General features: G+C 34.2%; 1 long non-coding RNA gene across 1 annotated transcript in view; it reads right to left on the bottom strand.

Annotated features, from left to right (window-relative positions):
• Positions 1 to 3,118: 3,118 nt before the first annotated feature.
• The window catches only part of LOC141414810 (uncharacterized), a 75,808-nt gene continuing 67,261 nt past the window's right edge, over positions 3,119 to 11,665 (bottom strand). Inside the window, exon 5 of the long non-coding RNA XR_012439680.1 lies at positions 3,119 to 8,607. This is a non-coding gene — a long non-coding RNA (uncharacterized lncRNA). The remainder of the gene's footprint in view (positions 8,608 to 11,665) is intronic.

The following is an 11,665-nucleotide window of genomic DNA, read 5'->3' as shown; positions in this document are numbered from 1 at the left end:
ACTCTTCCCTCTTAAGTTTAGCCAGAAATTTTTCACACAACTAGATCTTGGTAATATAGGCATTCTAACAAAACCAATGTTTGGTTAAAACTAAATATATGTTTTTGGAGGGCCGCCCAAGGGTTTGAAGTTAGGGCCTCATGCTTGCTAGGTAGGTGTTCCACCTAAGCCACACTCCCAGCCCCTTTTTTTCTTTAGTTATTTTTTGATAGGTCTCATATTTTTGCCCAGGCAGACCTTAGACTATTATGCTCTTTCCTGTGCCTCTTGGCTCCTGCATAACAGAGACCACAGGCATGAGCCACCATGCCTGGCTTATTGATTAACATGGAGTCTCACTAACATTCTGCCTTTGCTGGCTTTGAACCTCAGTCCTCCTGATTGCCACCTTCCAAGTAGCTGAGTGAATAGAATTTTTTATACTGAGAAAATTGGCATTCTCTGATTAAAAGAACTATTAACTCAAGCATTTCATTGAAAAAATAAAAGGGTTAGTACACTCTCATTGAAGTGTAACATAACACAGGGCACAGATAAGACGTGGTGGACATCATAGTGAGCACACACACATAACCAAACACCCAAATCAAGACAAAGATCATTTCTAGAACCTCCAAGAACTGCTTTGTATCCCTGTGTCATTACTGACTTTTCAAGGACAATGACTAGAGAAAGTGTGTCTACCTTACATTATATTATAGTATTACAAAAGTCTGACTTGTTTTGTTCAAATTGTACTTATAAGATTAATTCATTCTGGTGTATAATTATGCTTTGTTAATTTCCTTTTTTTATATTGTGTTCATTATCCACCATAATTTGTTTGCCAGTTCTTCTGCTAATGAACATTTATGATGTTATGAGTCATTCTGAATTTGTTTTAATGAATTAACATTGGTTTTTAGGTCATTTAATATAACATTAAGATATTGAGCATATTAATAATTTCAAATTGATTGTGACATATTTAGCAGTCACTAAATAAAGTTAGCAAGCAAAAATAATTAGAAAAAATGTTAACATCAACACTTTTCTTAGACAAGGCATTCATATATATTTGATTTTTTCATCTGTATGTTTCATGTTTTTGAGACAGGGTCTTTCTATGTGGCCCAGGCTGCTGTAGAACTTGCTATGTATTCCAAGCTTGGCCTCAAACTGTTGATCCTCTTGCCTTTTGAGTACTGGGATTGCAGAAATATGCCACAATGCCTGGCTCTAGCCATTAACATTTTAATAGAGAATATTCTTTTTTTATTAGTAGAAATCCAGTCACCTTTAATTTATGTAAAATCATCCCACTTACCTCAATTTGCACTTTATATTGCTGTTCTTTGCTGGAAGTATTCCTGGTATACACACAATGGTTAGTCCAGCAGAAATTAAGCTGTTAAATGAACTTGTCTTTATTTTTCTTGTGAAGTATGTTGTGGTTTCATCAGATTAAACCCAATAAGGATTTAACATCATGTCAAAAATGCAGGCGAGTTTGGATTCTAATACTGCACTTCAAGTGAACAGCTCACTTAACCTTAAAACCACCTGTGTTCACAAGATTTAATTAAAGTGAATTATAATTAATATGAAAAATGCCTGAGATATTAAATTGCTGCAATACTTAGGTTTAGGATCTTGCTGAGATAGTCTTTCAGACAACTGGGTTTAGCTATAAGTCATTCAATTTCACTTCAGGTTTCTAAGCGCCAATTTTATGTATGGGAAAAAAATATTACACTGCCAAATGAAACTACGTAATCAATATTTTTTGTTTGTATTATTCTTGAAAGTATGGCTGGCTTAGTGCTTGTGATATTATAAGTGGAACATAAGTGTCCAATACACATTTGCTGAGACAATATGTAAGGTAGTGAAAAAGAAGTGCAGGGAGAAGATCTGCACATGGAAATGACAGTACACATAGCTTAGAGTTAAATGGAATATTTTGAGGAAGAATATTTTACTTGGTTTAAAAAATAAGCTTGCAGAGTGGCTCAAGTGGTAAAGCACCTGCCTAGCAAGCTCAAAACCGTGAGTTAAAATCCCAGAGTGGCCAAAAATCAAACAAACAAAAATCCTGTCACTAAAAACAGTTAACAAGGTTGATACGTATCTACTTTATTCAAAGTAAGTAGCACTGCAGTGCTGAGAGAAAAGCCAATTGCACTTAAGAAACTGCAGGGCTGCTAATTCTGTCTATGGAAATGTCCACCCCTTACTTCCACAGTAGCCCTCCAGCAGAAACTTTAAATATGTGATTAGATTACCCTCCCCATGATCTTGGCTTGCAAATGTCTAACTAGCAGTAATAAAATAATCATGGATTTGGAACTCCATCCAGTCATTCTATTTGACCATAATAATGTACCATGGAAGTTCATTGTGTGGCGACTGATGGCTGTGCTCAGAGGTACAGTTGAACCTGTGTTTACTGGAGTGGAACATGGACAGAAGCAGCTGGGCTTTGGAACGGGGGCTTTCAGTGGAGATCTCAATCACAGTGTTAACGGCAGGCCCCTCAGCAGAACTGAAATTCAGCCTTCAGTTAGAAACATTGTAATCTGGAATTAGTGTTTGCTAATCAGTTTTAAACTGTAGTCTTTTTCTTAAGACATCATTTCTTTATGTTTAAGGTCTGAAGTCAAAAAGATTCTGTTTTAAAGATTTTAAACAGAAGTTATAAAGTCTAAGTAATATCTTCAGATACTGGCTTTTATATGTGACAGTTTTTCTCAACTAATTCAGTTTTTGGATTATGTAACTACAGACTGAGAACTGAATTGGCTATCTGTATAGTAATTTCGTATATTTGTGTGTATGTTTGGATTTTGTTTTTGTTTCTTTGGTTTTGGGTTTGGTTTGTTTTCTGAAACAGGTTCTCACTATTGTAGCCCAGGCTGACTATAGCCCAATCCTCCTACCTCAGCCTCTTAGTGCTGGGATTAAAGACATGCATGCCCACACCCAGACAGTTTTTTGGTTTTGAGTATAAGAAACTTTATTACTAAAGTAAGCATCTTCTAGGTTTTAGAGTTATAAATAGCTTTTGTTACCGTAATTTGATAATATAATGCTATCTCTCAATGAAAGAGAAAACTACTTTTCATTAAGTTGGGTGAAGAGTTTTAAATATACAATAGTTAATAAGGAAAGACTGGCATCAAAACTATTTTGATATAATGAAATCTTGCAACATATTCTTTTTATTGGAACTTCATACAAACCCTCTGCCTATTCCCCTTAGAAAAAAGTCTGCCCGGCAAAGTTTTGAAAATGAAATTTGAGGCTGTAATAATTTGAAATGATTTTGACTTTTTCAAACATCTGAGGAACTTAATCATGTAAGTTACAAAGTAACATTTCAAGTAATGTTCACTCAGTTTCATTATTTTTAATATTCTACTGGATTTACTAAATCTTCAGTATCTTAAGAAATTTTGCTATGGAAAAATAACATAGTCCTGATTGTGAAAAAGAATTTTCAGAAATGATTTACATTTAAATCTCTAAGAGTAAATGAGAATGTCTCCACAAAGAATGCTACTAATTGAAATTCTGCAACAGACCTTTCTGCTAGATATTTTTCAATATCCCCCAAATTCATCTTAAGGAAAAAACTGCTGTTTACTTAAAATTGGATGCTAAGATCTTCTATAATCATGAAGTCTCTATTAAGCTCCTCTTCAGTTTTCATTTTATCTCTGTGCCCCTCCAATTAAAATATGCTATCACTATATCACTTTTAAATTGCCTGCAGAAAATTGTTACATTTTCTACCAAGCATACCTTTTTACTTTCAGAATTAGGGGAAAGTCCAATCAAAGATTGAAATTTAGATGGTAGCTACTAAAAATCACTGCCAACATGAAATGAAGTCATTACTAGAGCTGTGGGATGCTTCTCTCTTTCCATTATGTTCAACCTCCATCACTTTCAGACAAGAATGGACATTTCACTCTATTCTCCCCAATGGGCTGTTCTTGTGTCTTAGAAAGCTCCATAATCCAAAATCCTCTTTTTTCTTTTTCTTTTGTATTAATGTATTAACTGTACAAATGGGTTCATTGTGATATTTCTATATGTACTTTAATCAAATTTACCCCCTCTTTTGCTTTCTTACTCCCCCCTTTTTCTTTTATAATTTTAGTTTGTTTCACTATTCTATTTTCAGTTTTGCATATAATGTACTTTGATTAATTTAATTTCTCATCAACCTCTCCTTTTTCCCTGTTTCCTCCCTCAGACTCCCCAAAACATTCCCCCTTTGACATTCATGTCTTTTTTTAATCTTTCTTTTGAACCTCTGATCAAATTAACCTCACTGGATAAACCGTATCTGAATACAAAAGCTAGCCACCCCTGGATGTCAGTCATTGTCATGTTCTCTCATTCAACCTTTATCATTATTTGTTATTATCTCCATTAATTTATTTATATATTTACTAGTTGACTAACTTTAATCCTTCCAATTGCTCCTTCAGTCCATGCCATGTGTACATACCAGAATATATGCTCCATGGGATCAAAACCCTTGCTATGTTCCTTACCAACTACAAAACTGATGTTTAGAATAATGCCTGATACTTAAAAGGCACTCAATATATACTTTCATTAATTAGTAAGTAAATTATAAGAGTAGAGAGTAACATAGATGAGGCTGTAGAAGTAACCAGACGCCTGACTTTATGTCTTTTAACTGATTTAATGTCATTAGGAAATATTCTAAAAGCAATCAGCTAACACCCAGGACTTTATACAGAGAGTATATGAAGCATAAATTCTATGATTTAGCAACTTATATTTGCTTCTTAGAGCAGATTTCTGAGGATATTATACCACACTTTCTTTAGTCCTATTTTTGTACTTGCCAGTCTTCTCCCTTAATTAATTGTAATACCCACTCTGACCTTGACACATGTGTATCATCACAAGTCCTTCTACAGAATAAGGATCACTGAATACTACATGTGATTAGATTACTGAGAATTTATCCATCCCTTCAATAAACAGTTATTAAAGACCTATTTATAAAAATGAGTATACTGGATGAAATGGGAAATAGTAATAATTCTTGTCATTATCTGTAATTAAAGAAGTTATAGTTAAGTTATAAAAGATCCATTCAGAAATATGACTTTAATGAAAGAACTGCTGTATGTTTTCAGTGTTCATAAGAAGAGTCTACGGTTGTATAAAACATTTTTGTGTTTTTGTTCAAACTCATCATTTTTAGGATGCTGTTCTATCTGGAAAACTCTGGATGGGAACTGTTGGAGATTTCAATCAGTCACTGACATGTAGAGTACACCATTAGTTCTGTCCACCCTTATTTTAAATAGCCTACTAATTTATCTAAAACTTAGAAGAATGAGTAGATCTGTAGTCTGTCACATATAATCCAGGTACAGTATCCTTCTGTGGAAAGATGATCACCATGATGTTGTCAAGCAGGGAAGCGATACAGAAACTCAGAAAATGAGGTACTAACATTATGTTTGAGTTAAGAGCTACAAGGCATGTTTGTAAAATATTTTCTAAGCCTGTATCATTATAATTAGAAAGTGAAAATTATTCTAATGGAAATGGCTACAAATAATTAAGTTATAAGAACATAATAAAGAGTATGTTTTTCATAATTATAATCTCACTTAGACTATATTAGCCTTCAAAATTTGCATTTTTTCTATCTGAATCTTCACAAATTGCTATTTTTCAAGAGAAAAAGTTCTTTAAACATAGGTATTAAATTTATATCTGTGTGGGAAAATTGAAATATAACAGCAGAAAGGGAGCAATATACCCATAATACTATGTTGATTGAAACATCTTACTATTTTAATGAGTGCAATAAGCTCATTTCTTAGAAGTCTACTGTTGAGTTCATAAAAAGAAGTCTTCATTTTTTTCTATAATGTTTCTGTTTTCTAACATTTCCTTTTATTTCTTAGAGTTTCCATGTGCTCTTGCATTTTGTTCACTTTTTTCATGAGCAGTCTTAACTTACCAACCTCATGGTGTTGAGTTGCCTGTCTGATAATCACAAAATCTCTGCCATGTACAAGACTTGTTCTAACACTTGCTTTGTCTCTTAGAATTGTTGGGGTTTTCATGAGAACTTTTTAGTTTTCTGATGAAAGTGGGACATGTTGTATTGGATAATAATAATTTGCATATAAAGGCCTTTAGGGTGTGATTTTATTGTTAACTAATAGAATTTAGGCTGTGTTTAATATTCTCTATAACCATAGGTGTCAGTCTTTTGTTTCTAGTCCTCATTTTTATCTCCCCTGCTTTCTTCTTTTCAGAGTGTAGTCTGTATTTTCCAGTTATCTTAATTGTATCTCACTGTTAAAATAGGGTATACTTGTTAAGAGGGTGGCATGATAATAGAAAGAAGCATTCTCTAATCTTATGATTAATTCTCCATGCATGTAATGAGTCAGATTCCCTAGGCTACTACCTTTGGAAGAGTAACTTCGTTCTTTTTCTTCCCTATGTGAGAGTTATCCAAATGTCCTTCTCCTATGTCACTCAAGTCTCCAGAAAAGTAATTTCTTTGTGGGCAAACCTTTGCCATAGAACACTTGGAACATGTATAAAAACGACTACTGTTTTTATGGACATTGTCAACATCATTGCTTTTCCCTTTCCCTGTTGAAAGAATGAGGGAATTTATCTATGCTCTTAAGGAATTCTGGAAGTAAACTCATCAAAATCTCAATCCCCCCACCCCTGAGGTATTAGAGGTATTAACTATTAAGTTAATTCGCACTCAACTTCCAGTACTCATCAGTTACTATATTGGTGGTTCTAGCAGTTGAGACTACGTGGCTTCTGTTCCTAATAACCTGTGATTCTCTACTTTCCTCCATTACTCCAGTTTTGAGGATAGCAGGTTGTCCTATGATAACCTGTGTCCTCCTCAATTATACCTTAGCTAAATCTACAACATACCTGTTGCTACTTCATTGCAAATATGAAGTGAGGGAAGAACGATAGGAAATAAAAGTGGAATAACACAGTAGTCTTGTTCATGGTTCCCATATCGTATCTTACAAATTTTATCACAGGTGATGAGGTGAACAAGGACATTGAGTGGTCAATTTAAGAAAGAGTTGTTGAGTTTCTACTTAACCTTTTGCTTGTTTTACTCATGGAAATGGAAACTCCAGGCACTTTATTAATGTGGAAGCTGATCAACTAATTTAATCTTTATATTTTAATATATACCGAATATTGTTTGTTTATTTAGTAAGAATACTTTTGTGTATTCTGTATTCTTTGTACTGTCAAACATAAGATTTAAAAGATAATTCCTTCCTTTATCCTAAACACTCTTTTCCTTACTATGAAATCTTGTGCCGTGCATATTTTAATGCTGAGGGCAGCACAATGAAAAGAGGGTGATTGGTAGCTTTTCATCATTTCTTGAAAATGTGAACTAGCAGATGGTACTTCCTCTTTTCTGCACTTCATCATTCATCAGAAAACAATTAAAAGCAAATGAGTCTTAACAAATAGTTGGCATGCTCATTTCTTTGATGGTTATTTTTATAAGAATCAAAACTTGCTATAATGTATTTAAAATGCCACTTAATGTTCATTCTGCATTTTAGTTAAGTCTGGTGTTTTCATTTTCACAAAATTAGGAAATGTCCTCATTCTGATCATCAGAAACTTAACCAGTGAATAAAATACCACCATTGTGATTAATACATACAAATGAAAGTATATGGCTTTTAGGATACCTTGGGCCAAGAGGATATTTACAGTAGAGATAAGAAACTCAAGCTTTATGGTGTTTCACCCGAAGGCTCTCTCTCTCAGCTCTGGAAGAAGACGGTGACTTGTTCACCTCATCACCTGTTATAAAATTTGTAAGATGCAATATATTAACCATGAACAAGACTACCGTGATATTCCACTTTTATTTCCTATCGTTCTTCCCTCACCTCATAAATGGTAGTAATGGAGTAGCAATAGGTATCTTGTAGATTTAGCTAAGGTATAATTGACTTGAGAATACCTTTAGATTGGGTTTATAAAGATCCATTTAAGTGGTTTGCAGTCATTGTGGCACATATTTAAGTAATTCCTAGGTATCCTATAATAGATTTGGTTTCCAGGGATGTTCCTATTGCAAAAAGAACTTACATATGTAAGAGTTCACATATGACTCATAGCACTCATGCTAGGAAATAGGAAAAGTGAAGGACAAAATACATGGAGCCAGAGACAAGTCTCAGAAGACTTGACTAATAAAATTGAAGATTGTATTAAATTCTCATTATAAATAGAAAATGCACATTATTTTGTATCAGAAGTATATTCAGAGTGTTAGCTACTTATTGCTGCATAATCATTTATCCAACCTTCATTGCATAAAACAACAAGCACTTATCTCACAGAGACTGTGAGGGTCTGGTGTCCAGGAACTGTTTCATTGTGTGTTCTGGCTCTGATCCGATGAGTTTTCAGTCAAGGCTTGACTGGTGCTGGAGGATGAACTTCCAAAATGGATCAATCATGCAGCTGTTGACAGGAGACCTTGGATTCTCAATATGTAGACCTCACCACATGGCTACCTTAGTGTGTCCTATAGTCCAGCAGCTGGTTTACCCCAGAGAAAGTAAGAGGAGAAAGAGAGAGCGAGAGAGAGAGAGAAAGAGAGAGACAAAGTCATAGTGCCATTCATAAGGTATCCCCAAAGGCACACATTATCACTTTATTTTAGTCATTAGAAGTGAATCACTAAAGCAGGCCCATTTTCAAAGGTAGGGGAATGAGAAGAATTAGGTTCTGTATCATAAATGGGAAAAATATCAAAGAATTTGTAGACACATTTTAAAACTACCATGCTTGATATTAAAGCCGTGCATGAATGTGTATATGTGTTAATGTGTGTGTGTGTGTGTGTGTGTGTGTGTGTGTGTGTGTATTAACTTCCTAGGGCCATCAAAACAAACTACCACCAACTGATGATTACAATAGGAATTTATTATCTTCCAGTTCTGTTGGCTAGATGTCCAAAATCAAGGTTCCAGTGGGTTCTGCACCTTCTGAAGGGTCTAGAGATCCTTCTTACCCTCTTCCTAATTGTCGGTTCTGGGCAATCTTTTTCATTCCATGCCTGGCCTTTTTGCTTCTTTGTGTTCTCTTGTGTTTCCCTTTCTTTTCTTTCATAAAGTAACTGGTTGTGTCAGTAAGCTTTACATTGCTATAAAAATACCTTAAAAAATCAACTTATTAAGAAAAAATAAGGTTTCTTTTGGCTCACTATGTCAGAGGTACCAGTACGTGATCAGTTTGGCCCCGTTGCTTTTAGGCCTGTAGCAAGGCAGCTTATCATTGTAGGAGCATGTGACAGAGCAAAGTCACTTATTTCATTGCTAGGAAAGAAAAGAGAGTGAAAGAAGAGACTGAGGACTCTACATTCTCCTTAATAGAAAGCTCCTGATGCCCTGATGACTTCCCACTAAGAGAGCCTCACCTCTCACACTTTTCACCACCTCCCAGTAGCATCAGGATAGAGGGAAAGTCTCTCATATATGGGCATTTGGGGTTCATTCAAGATTCAAAGCCAAGCACTATTGAATTTGGAGCCTGCTCTAATCCAATATGACCTCAATCTAATTGGATTACACTTCCATCAATTTCTAAATAAATTCATATCACTAATGCCAGGGATTAGGATTTGAATATAGGTTTTTGAGGAAATATGATTCAGTCCTCTACCAATATCAAACATGATAGCATGTATTAGAATCCAAAGACAGCCCTCTCCCTTACCTCCCTAACATGGGTGGATATTACATACTTCATAAACTACTGTTTTTGCATCAAGATGTCTTTTATAAATAGTAAGCCTTGGGGACAGAGAAGGTAATATAACTTTTGTATGATGTTAACCTAAATGCTGATTCCAATATATTGATGATAAATGTTAAGGATGATGCTAAATATGTGGGGGGGGAAGGGGGAGGAGAAGGCAAGAATGATTCTTATGTGTGACTTGGAGGAAACTAAAGGTTCAACTGAGTCCACAGATATACTATTAATTCGATACATTTAAATTTATCTTTTATTGTAAGCAACTAATTTTTCTTCTCAGGGTTTATATTTTTTGAGAAGTGAATAGTGAACTAGCCCCTCAGTAATTTCTGTAAAGCGTATATTAGACATATAGCTGAATAGATGGGGTATAGAAATTTAAACCTCTCAATTTTCACTGAAATTTCATAAATGGAAATGGTAAAGAAAAAAATCAAGAAAGTAAAAATTCTTCATGTAACTGAAGTTCACAGAGCTTTTAAAGATGGGAAGGGCATTAGGTTATCTTGTTCATCACCTTGACAACACAGAATCACATCATCCTGCATTGATTAGAGTGTCCCAGACTATTTTTAATGACCCAGGAGATGGAAAACTCTTGACATTGCCTTTGGGAGTCAGTTTTAGCATTTGAACATTTGCTTTTGAAAGTTTATTTAAAAATACTTTTTTCTTCTTCCCAAGTTTGAAGTCAGCACTAAACTTATAATTTAATAAAGTACATCATATTTTGTGTTTAAAACAAAGTGTCATGTTCAAGATGCATGAGGATGTAATATAATACTTATAGCAACAGCTGTAAAGCCAAATACACATTTTATATATATATATATATTTTTTTAGTAGCCAAATTTAAATATAGATATGCAATATACACACACATAAATATGTATGTATATTCTCTATGCGATGATATGCATTAGATTATTACTGAGTGGGCGGCATGGAGACATCATTATTACTACACAAGTTCTACTGATAATGTTGAAAAGTCAGCTCAGTGAGATAAAAGGTACTTGTCCACATGAGAGAGATTAGCAAGCAACATCATCATGATTCAAACTAACATTGGACTGGCTTTGTGGGTAAGTATTATAAAATGACATAAATGTGAAAAATGTTGTGGCAGCATCTTTGTCAGTGATAAATTTCAGCTGTCTTTGCAATTCTACCTCAGATTGATACCATATAATGTGACAGATATGCAAATAGCACTTGAATGGAAAAATTAAAATAAAACATAGTAATAAAGGCTCACTAAAACATGGCCAATAAAAAGCTCATTTAGAGAAACTAAAAGTTTTGTGCAAGGCTGGTGATGTGGCTCAAGCGATAGAGCCACCTGGCTAGCAATCATGCGGCCCTGAATTCAAACCCCAGTACCAACAACAACAAAAAAAGATTTTGTGCTTAAGTTAACATAAAGGAACTAGATGGAGAGTTTCCTCTTTCCTCTTTGTTAAATTTCACTTATTTTCATAAATTGCTATCAATTTTTCTGACTTTGAAAAGAATGTGTATACTGTAGTAGTTATGACAGTGTTCAGTAACATATGCCCATTATGTCATGTTTGTTAATTGTGTTAATACCATATATTTCCTTAATAATTATTTTTCTATCAAATGCCTCAAAATGTATGGTAAAACAGCAATTCTATTTGTATATTTGTCTATATTTACTCTTTACTGCCAAAATTCACTGTACCAGTTTTATTTTATGGTATTGTGTTCAGACATTCCAAAATGATATATTCACTTGATCTTTATTGCTATGAAGCCAGTTTTATTTATAGCAAAATTTGTTGTATGTCATCAAAACCTAACTTGCTAATATTAC

Source organism: Castor canadensis, chromosome 12, assembly GCF_047511655.1.
Source record: "Castor canadensis chromosome 12, mCasCan1.hap1v2, whole genome shotgun sequence".
Taxonomy (NCBI): Eukaryota; Metazoa; Chordata; class Mammalia; order Rodentia; family Castoridae; genus Castor; species Castor canadensis.
The sequence above is the reverse complement of the archived record's forward strand: the minus strand, read 5'-3'. Positions and strand labels throughout refer to the sequence as shown.